This window comes from Vidua chalybeata, chromosome 2 (genome assembly GCF_026979565.1).
Source record: "Vidua chalybeata isolate OUT-0048 chromosome 2, bVidCha1 merged haplotype, whole genome shotgun sequence".
In the NCBI taxonomy this organism is placed as follows: Eukaryota; Metazoa; Chordata; class Aves; order Passeriformes; family Viduidae; genus Vidua; species Vidua chalybeata.
Genome location: NC_071531.1, coordinates 12713618 through 12721676, shown reverse-complemented (window position 1 = coordinate 12721676; position 8059 = coordinate 12713618). Strand labels below are relative to the sequence as shown.

At 38.0% G+C, this 8059-nt stretch overlaps 1 long non-coding RNA gene across 1 annotated transcript; it reads right to left on the bottom strand.

The window, feature by feature from the left end:
- Positions 1 to 856: 856 nt before the first annotated feature.
- LOC128802280 (uncharacterized) lies at positions 857 to 7071 on the bottom strand. The gene is made up of 3 exons (XR_008435362.1): positions 6987 to 7071; positions 3852 to 3975; positions 857 to 932 (listed from the first exon to the last, which is right to left on the bottom strand). It is a non-coding gene; the product is annotated as an uncharacterized LOC128802280 (long non-coding RNA).
- Positions 7072 to 8059: the final 988 nt, after the last annotated feature.

Sequence of the window (8059 nt, the reverse complement as noted above, 5' to 3'; positions counted from 1 at the left end):
AAGTTACTTTTTTTAGCACAATAGCTAATAACTACTCCATGTACCTACTCCACTTGACTGTAATAATACATGGATGTCACTAAAACTTAATTAGGTCCTGGATTTCCTTAGATTCCATAATGTATAAAGGCAGTAGGACTTCTCAGTTTACAGATACCACAGAGAGGTGTGCAATATAACCATACTCAGTTTAGCCAGATTGCATGAGAGGCTGAAACTCTAAACTCAGCATAGACAGCTAAACATTTCAGTAAAAGTCTCTGGATAGGCTAACAAGGTATACTTTATAAACCTGTTTTCAGCTTTTATCCAGCTCCTGGATGATTTCATGCTGTTTATATAATTTTCAAAGCTTGCTCCATAACTGTTACGAGATCAGTCCTTGCTACTGCTATCAACCATTCACGACAGTCACTTTAATGGCCACGTGCAGGGATATTAGTGCAATATGTGAAAATGCTACGCAGTCATGATACTTTCTATTGTTTTCCCTCCTTATTTTCTCTGATTTTAAATTAAATTTTAAATGAAAATTAAAAAGAAGAGTAGGAATGCATTTGTTTTCTGGCCTTTTTCTTTTTTAATGCTTATTTCAAGAGTGTCCAACTATGCTGCTGAATCTGGCCCAAAGTTTTCAGCAGTGCTGGAAAGCACTCTCAGTAACTACAGAACTCACTCCCAACAGACACAAGGAATTGTCACTTGTGAAGGGTGGATTTTGCAACTTGCTTTTTAAAACTGAAAGGCAAATAAATACACAGAACTTAGAAAAAGTGGTGACCTTACCATTAATTCAGCATAATCCTTAAGCTTTGAGAAGCATTAAGAGCTTTACCTTGGATAGGTTTGACATATTGATAGCTCTTTTTCATTTGCTTGACTGACACTTGCTCTTCTCATAACAGGCTGTTGTTGGTCCAGTTCTTCATCATCTGTAGTGCACAGCATAGATGAAAAACAAGGAAAAAATTGCAATATGAGGCTACATGTGAAAAAGCTTGAGTACCAGCACATCTTAGATTGCACAGAACTCTCTTAAGAGGAAAAATTCTTTTTTTCTAGAGCATGTGTGTTTCTAAAACAAAAGCAAAATGAAATGTGGGTTTTAGAATAACTAGCAATACCTGACTTTTGTAAAAAAAGGCAAATGGTGGTTGTGCTGTGCCTGTTAGAGAACTTCTGCTTTTGGGATGGGGGTATGGAGTTTCACAAAGTAAATTATTCTGTTGATTTCAGACAACGAAACACTGCCACAAATGCAGAGGAGGTTCTCCTTGTGTAGTGCAGTGTGAAGAAAAGTATGTGCTGAGAGGCCCAGATAAAAAAGGTGTAAATATGTGAACATGGAGTAAAAAAAAAGATGCATGACACTATCTATTTCCACTTTTGAGTCCAACTTCAGTGATTTAAAAGCACTGGGGGAAAAAAAAAAGTGGTTTTCATTAACTTTGGAATTTTAACGAGCTCTGCTTAAAAGCAGAATCATTCAAATTAAATGCAATATTTCTCAGATTCAAAATGCTGGAAATTTGCTCACATAACCTTGAATGTTTGTCATATGAGAAGGAGCAGTTTGACAGAGAAGAAAAGATTTTTCTTCTGAAATCTCCCTAGCAAAATTGAGAGCTGAGAAATCTGGATAGTTTATGTAAGATTCAAACAGACATCAAAACATGAATTTCCTCCTTTGAACTGAACTCTGCTTCTTCAGTTTCAGAAGTGCCTATGACATCCACAAGACTCAAGTAATGAAAGACTGAATGACACAGAAGAAAATTACAGCTGAAATGTTTTTTTTTTTTTTTTTAGGAAAGGGAAAGCTGAAGGGTACAGTTCCTGAGAGCAGCAACAACAAAAAGAATGAAGCTTTTGTTCATGTTATAAATATAAACTAGAAATGTTCTCTGCCTTGCTTTCAGGGAATTGTCACAAGATAAACTGCTCCCACTGATGCCAGCTGAAAAGTCATTTAGTTGCTTGGTCTCTGGTAAACTTTGCATTTTGTCTGCGTTGGAATGAGCATTATATCAAGAAGAATTTCTAGCTCATTTAAGAATGAAAAGTGTAGGTACATTCCTAAGATCATCATTATTTTCCAAGTTGTCTTAATTTACTAAAATCAAATCCCATGTTATTACTGGGGAAAAGTACCCATCCCTTAAGCTCAGAGCTAGAACTATTGAATTTCACAGTATATAAATACTTTTTTTTTTTCCATTTTAGTGGTAATAAATTTCTTTCAGGAAGACTGTGCCTGTTGTGTCAAATTTCTTGTCTTGTAAAACTGTCCACATCCTTCTTTGACAAATAAAAAAATTAAATCTGTTCAGTTCTACAGTGGAATAAGTTTTAAAACATGAAATGGTTCAAAAATCCACAATAAAAATGAAACAGTCAATGATTGAAACAAGGTGTTTCAAATTAATCCAATACATTTTCCTTTACATATTCTCACATTATATTTTTCTTTTTATGCTGTGCTAAAGATGGCAAAAGTACAAAACAGGAGATGGGCAAATAACAGAAATATTCAAAGTTAGAGCAAGATGGAAAGTCAGATTCCTCTTCTACTCTGCAGAAAGAATTCAGTTACTATGAACATCATGTCAGATTATGTGTGATGATAAAAGGATGATGCACTGTTTCAGTTCACCTAGAGAATTGATTGCCATCCAGAAACTCTACCTCGTAAATAAAATACGCTTTTCTGCTCACAGGATCTATGAACAGATGGATCTATTGGTCATGGAATGTGCCATGAAAGGCTAGAGGACAGTATAATTTTTGTGTCATGGGGGAAGTGAATGAGGTAAAACATTCATAGAATCACAGAACCACAAAAGGTTTGAAATTGGAAAGGACTTTTGGAAGTTGTCTGGTCCAACCCCTTTGCCCAAGAAGGGCCACCTAAAGCCACTTGCCCAGCACTATGTCTAGATGATTTTTTAATATCTCCAAGGAGGAGATTCCATAACTTTCCTGGGGAAAGTGTGTCAGGGCTTAGTCACCCTTAGTCACAGAGAAAGTGGTTCCTGATGTTCCAAGTGCTGCACAGACCCTCCTGTGTCTCAGTTTGTGCCCTTTGTCTCTCATCATGTTTTTGGGCACCACTGATAACAGCCTGGCTCCATCCTCTTTACAGCATTCCTCCAGTATTTACTTGAATTAGTAAAATCTCCCTGAACCTTCTCTTGAGGCTCAACAAACCCAGTTTTCTCAGCCTTTCCTTATAGGATTCCTCTCATAGGAGATTTTCTAGTCCCTTAATTATTGTTGTGGCCCTTTCTTGGGCTCCTTCCAGTATTCCCATGCCTCTCTTGTACTGGGGACCCCAAACCTGGATACAGCACTCCAGGTGTGGCACAAGAAAGAATCTCTTCCCTTAGCCTGCTGCCAAGACTTTGCCTAATGCAGTGCAGGATAACACTTGCCTTCTGTTTTTGCAGGGGCACATTGCTGGCTCATGCTCGATTTGCTCTCCACCAGAATGCTCAAGGTTTCTCCTATCAAGCTGTTTTGCAGCTGGGTGGTCTCCAGCATATACCAGCCCTTGGGGTTGTTTTTTTGGTTACAATGAGATGTCTTGAGAATTAAGCTAGTCAATGCTATTGTTAATGTTTGACAAGAAAGAAAGGGGGTCTCACAATGGGTTCATCCTTTCATTCTCAGAAGTAGACACTTATCTTCTGTTAAATTTTGACTTTACCTTGGGATATGTATCAGGTGCAAAAAGAAAAGATCAGTTAAAAACATCTTTAGTATTCAGAAAAAAAAACCTTCACCAGCTCTCACTCTTTTGCTTACCAATCAGTCAGAGTGACAAGAAAACTTTTCTCTCCTGTTCAGAATACCTGTTCCTTCCTCTTGGGTTGATGATGATATTTACATCCATGGAGTATCCCATTTCTCTGCGCTGTAGGGGGAGATGTGCTTGGCTGGACTGAGTGTGTGCATGGCTAACCCCAGCCTTCTGATCTATAAACACAGAGTGAGATTAAGTTTGATTTATAAACAAGTGATGTACTAGCAACATGTGACAGTTCTGGAAAATCTAGGAGTTAATCCAGATTGCTAAAGTAAGCTTTTCCCCCCTCAGTTTTAATGTTGCTTTATTACAGCAGTTGAAAGTGTTTGGTCCATTTGATTGTGGTCCTCCTTATACTATAGAGTTCATTTTGTTGCATTTTGCTTTCTTTGCAATATTTATATCTTAAGGAAAAAAAAAGACATTAAAACCATCCGAAAATCCATTTTTATCACTATGAACAAAGGTAAATATTAATCAAAAACCTTTGTGACATTTCTTCCTTCCAAAAGTATTTTGTTTATAAGTGCCTTTTCACTGTTTTATTTTTCAAAAGCTGATATTACAACTGCATAATTCTGAGACAAATGTTTTTTTCTCTTCACAGCTTTGAGGAGCTGAAACAGAAGGAAACAAAGGAGGTCTCATGCAATTTGAAGAAATTGAATTCATATTAGAGGAAGGGTTGTGAACTGCTCAATACATTATCCTACAGAGTCAGATGTTTATGGGATAGGCAACAGTGACAGTAAAAATCACACAGCCGTAAAAATAATTAATTGAAGGCTGCTGGAACAGAACTCTACAACATGCTTCACACTTTTGATTAATGAAAACTGAAATCTGAATTAGACCATCAAAACTCAGCACATCAGTGTATTTTGTTAAAAAATACCCTCAATGAGCAATTTTTATAATTAATTGTCATTATTTTATTCTTTCTTTCCCCTCCCACACCCTTCTACCATTAGCCACGGGTATAACCTATATTTCATTTAGATCTAGAGACTAAGAATACAAACTTTTGGGGACTACTCCCTTGAATCAAATTTCCTTGTGTTTTTCCATTATGGTAGCGTAATTATTTGCACTTTCCACATAATGGTATACGATACTGTCACTTCTGAATTCTCCACCCTGTCATACCTATGCATCCTTTTGGCCTGACCTTACATTTGTGTGTAAAATTCATGCAGCACTCTTCCTGACAGAGCTCTACTCCCCTGTTTTCCCCCATGATCTAGTTAAGAGTTGTGAGGCAGTAGAGATCCCCTACTGACATCATGGATTGAGAAAAATGTTGAAAGGGTTGCAAAGGATAGACATAAATTGTACAGTTATGAAGGAATTTGGCTCAGTTATCAGAAGATAGTGTTTCAGCCCAAATACCATGATGAAACTAGAATAGCACATCCTTGTCTTAGTGATTTTATACATTGACAGAGGGGGTTGAAAACAACTTCTCACTTTCCCATTAGTTCCCCAGATATTTGCTGCCACCTCTCACAGCTGTAAATTGCAGCTATTCCCATTGTCTGTCAACTTCACAAGTCTCGTTGTGACTTGGCTCAAGACAATATTGGCAGCTGCCACAGAATGGGATTAGGAAAAATCACTAGGATGAAGTAAAAAGAAAGTGAACATATAAAGAAAATGAAATTATCTTCCTCCTAAAGTACAAAACCCAGAGTGAAAGCAGAAGGCTCTGGCCTAGTGTATGTGATCTTGGAATTGATAACATTTACCTCTAGAGGACATTGTTCTCTTCTCAGCACAAAATGCAAATATTTGTTCATAGTTCAAGTATGCAAAAAACTTGTATTCCATTGTCAGTGCTGAAATCTATGTACCAACAACTAAGTTCTCTGACCTGCTGGGCGCTTGTTACAACGGTATCCAGAGAGAAGGAAAATTGCAGATGGGTTTGGGAGCAGGAGGGTAGTGTATGCTTAGTCTCTGCTATCCTGTGCCTGAGCTTTGCTGTTTTTAAGAACTAGGACAGTTTATTCTTGATTAATTGGGGTCAGGGGATCGGTTATAAATGGAGATTGTATTCCTGCAATGCCAATCATCCCCCTTTTGTAGAAGGTATAAGCACTCATAAAAAATACAGGAAATGTATGAATTATTTGGATGCTTGCAGAAAATGTTAAATGGGCACACTGAGCAATTGCTTGCCTGTTGACAGGACTCCCTTCTGAGCACATCTCTCTCAGTGTCCCTGTGGGCTTCTTGGGAATATCTGCCAGCAGCACTGGTTATGGTATTTGTCATTGCTCTGTTATCTGTCACAGGGACAACTTGCTGGACGGACCCTGCCAGGCCATTGGGACTTCACTTTCTACTGACACAGCTCAACAAAAACTTCACCATGAAAACGCTCCCTTCCCTTCCTTGGTGACTCCAGCTGGGAGGTGCTGCAGGGATATTTGCAGTGGGGAGGCACAGCAGCAGTGCTGAGCAGCTCTGACAAAGGTCAGCAGGAGAGACTGAGCTTGCCCCAGCTCTGGAGGGCAGAAGGGACAGGTCATGGTCACAGGTCTCCTTGGAGCTGCTCCTGCCAGCACGGTGCCGTCCTGTGCTCAGGCAGCTGAATGAGGAGCTGGAAGGTGCTTAGGGCTGTGACACACTTACAGCCTAAATTTATTCACACACAGTTACATGTTTGGATTCTCAAGTCAGCACTGTTTTTTTAGCTTACTCAGCCCTTCCTTTTTTCCCCTGGTGTTTAGCTACCCTATCAGCTATATTTGCAGAGCTCAATAATATTCCCAGTTGCCTTATTTTTGTTAGACTGAACAGTAGAGAGTTTTTCAGTCTCCTCTTATACAAGAGGTGATGCATTTCTTGACTTTTTCTAGTGGCTGTTCTGTGTAGCTCCTACAGTATGAGGTAATTTTTTGGTGTGGGTGACTAAAATTGAACACAGTACTTCATCCTCAATAATGTCCTCATTTCACTGGAAATACGTTCCTGAATTTCAGGGTTTGGAAGTAAATAACTGTCTTTGTTGACTAGGGATTACACAAAACAAGCCAGTACATGTCAGACTGAAAATCCAAATATATATATAGAATATTAGAAGTTAGCATGGAGTAATGTGGAAGTTTATGTGCTTCAATTATACAGCTAGAAACAAACAGCAACAATGGTTTTCATAATTTGTAGGAGATTATCTCACCTGTTTTCTTTCCAGCTTCCTCAGAGATGTAGGTATGTTTGCTTTTATTGATACAGTATTGGGTTTGCTGCATTGTGTTTAGCTTCAGTTAGACTGATGGGATCATCCAGAAACCTGCTTGGAAAGAACTTCCCATAATGATATGTTATTTGAATATCCAGTGGGATAAACAAGTGAATTTCACCTTTATTCTATGTAAACAGTCATTTTCTCTGTTAGTCAAATGAATTCAGACAAGTACATAGGTCTATTTTTATTGTCCAAGGAATTGGAAATTTTCACGTTGTTCATTTTCTTCAGGCTTATAATAATTATTTTCAGTACCTATATCGCAAACATTTTCTAATAATGTACAAATATCAAAGTAATAGTGCACAGCAATGTGTACTATGCACACCACTATTCTTGTACTACTGCTATAATATGTGCACAAAATAGACAAAAATTGTTGAAAAAACACCGCAAGCCGAATAAACACTTCATCACATGCTGAAAGGAGAAAATACAGAACTAAAACATCAGCACAGGTTAACATGTTGTTGATACAGAGAGAAACAAAGAATTCAGATCAAAGCTCAACCGTCTTTCAAAGGCAAAAGTAAGCAGAACTGAATATAAAGGAAAGTCAGATATGTCTTGTAGTGCTTTATCTCTGGGAGCAAGACAGAGATGGGAAAAAATAAGAAAAGAAAAACAAAAGAGCTGAAGCAGATTTGAAATAGGAAGAAAGATTAAACTAGACAGAAGCAAATGTGGAGGAGTAACAGTGGAATGAAAGAAAATAATGACATTCTATCAAAGGAAAATGGAACTAAGCTTTCCTCAGAATGAAAGAGGTGACTGCTATTCTGTACAGATAATTTACATTTACTACTCCAAAGCCATTCAGAAATTTTATCTGATTAAAATCAGACAGGTTTTGTTCATTATGGAGGTCCAGATTCTCTATATTTTTTCATCTGTACCAGGCTAAGTTCTCCCAGTGTTGTGCAGTCTTGTGCTATGCCCCTGGAAAACAATGTATTCTTTACAGATCTGTAGTTGTGCTAAACAACAGCGAAAACGAGTGAGAA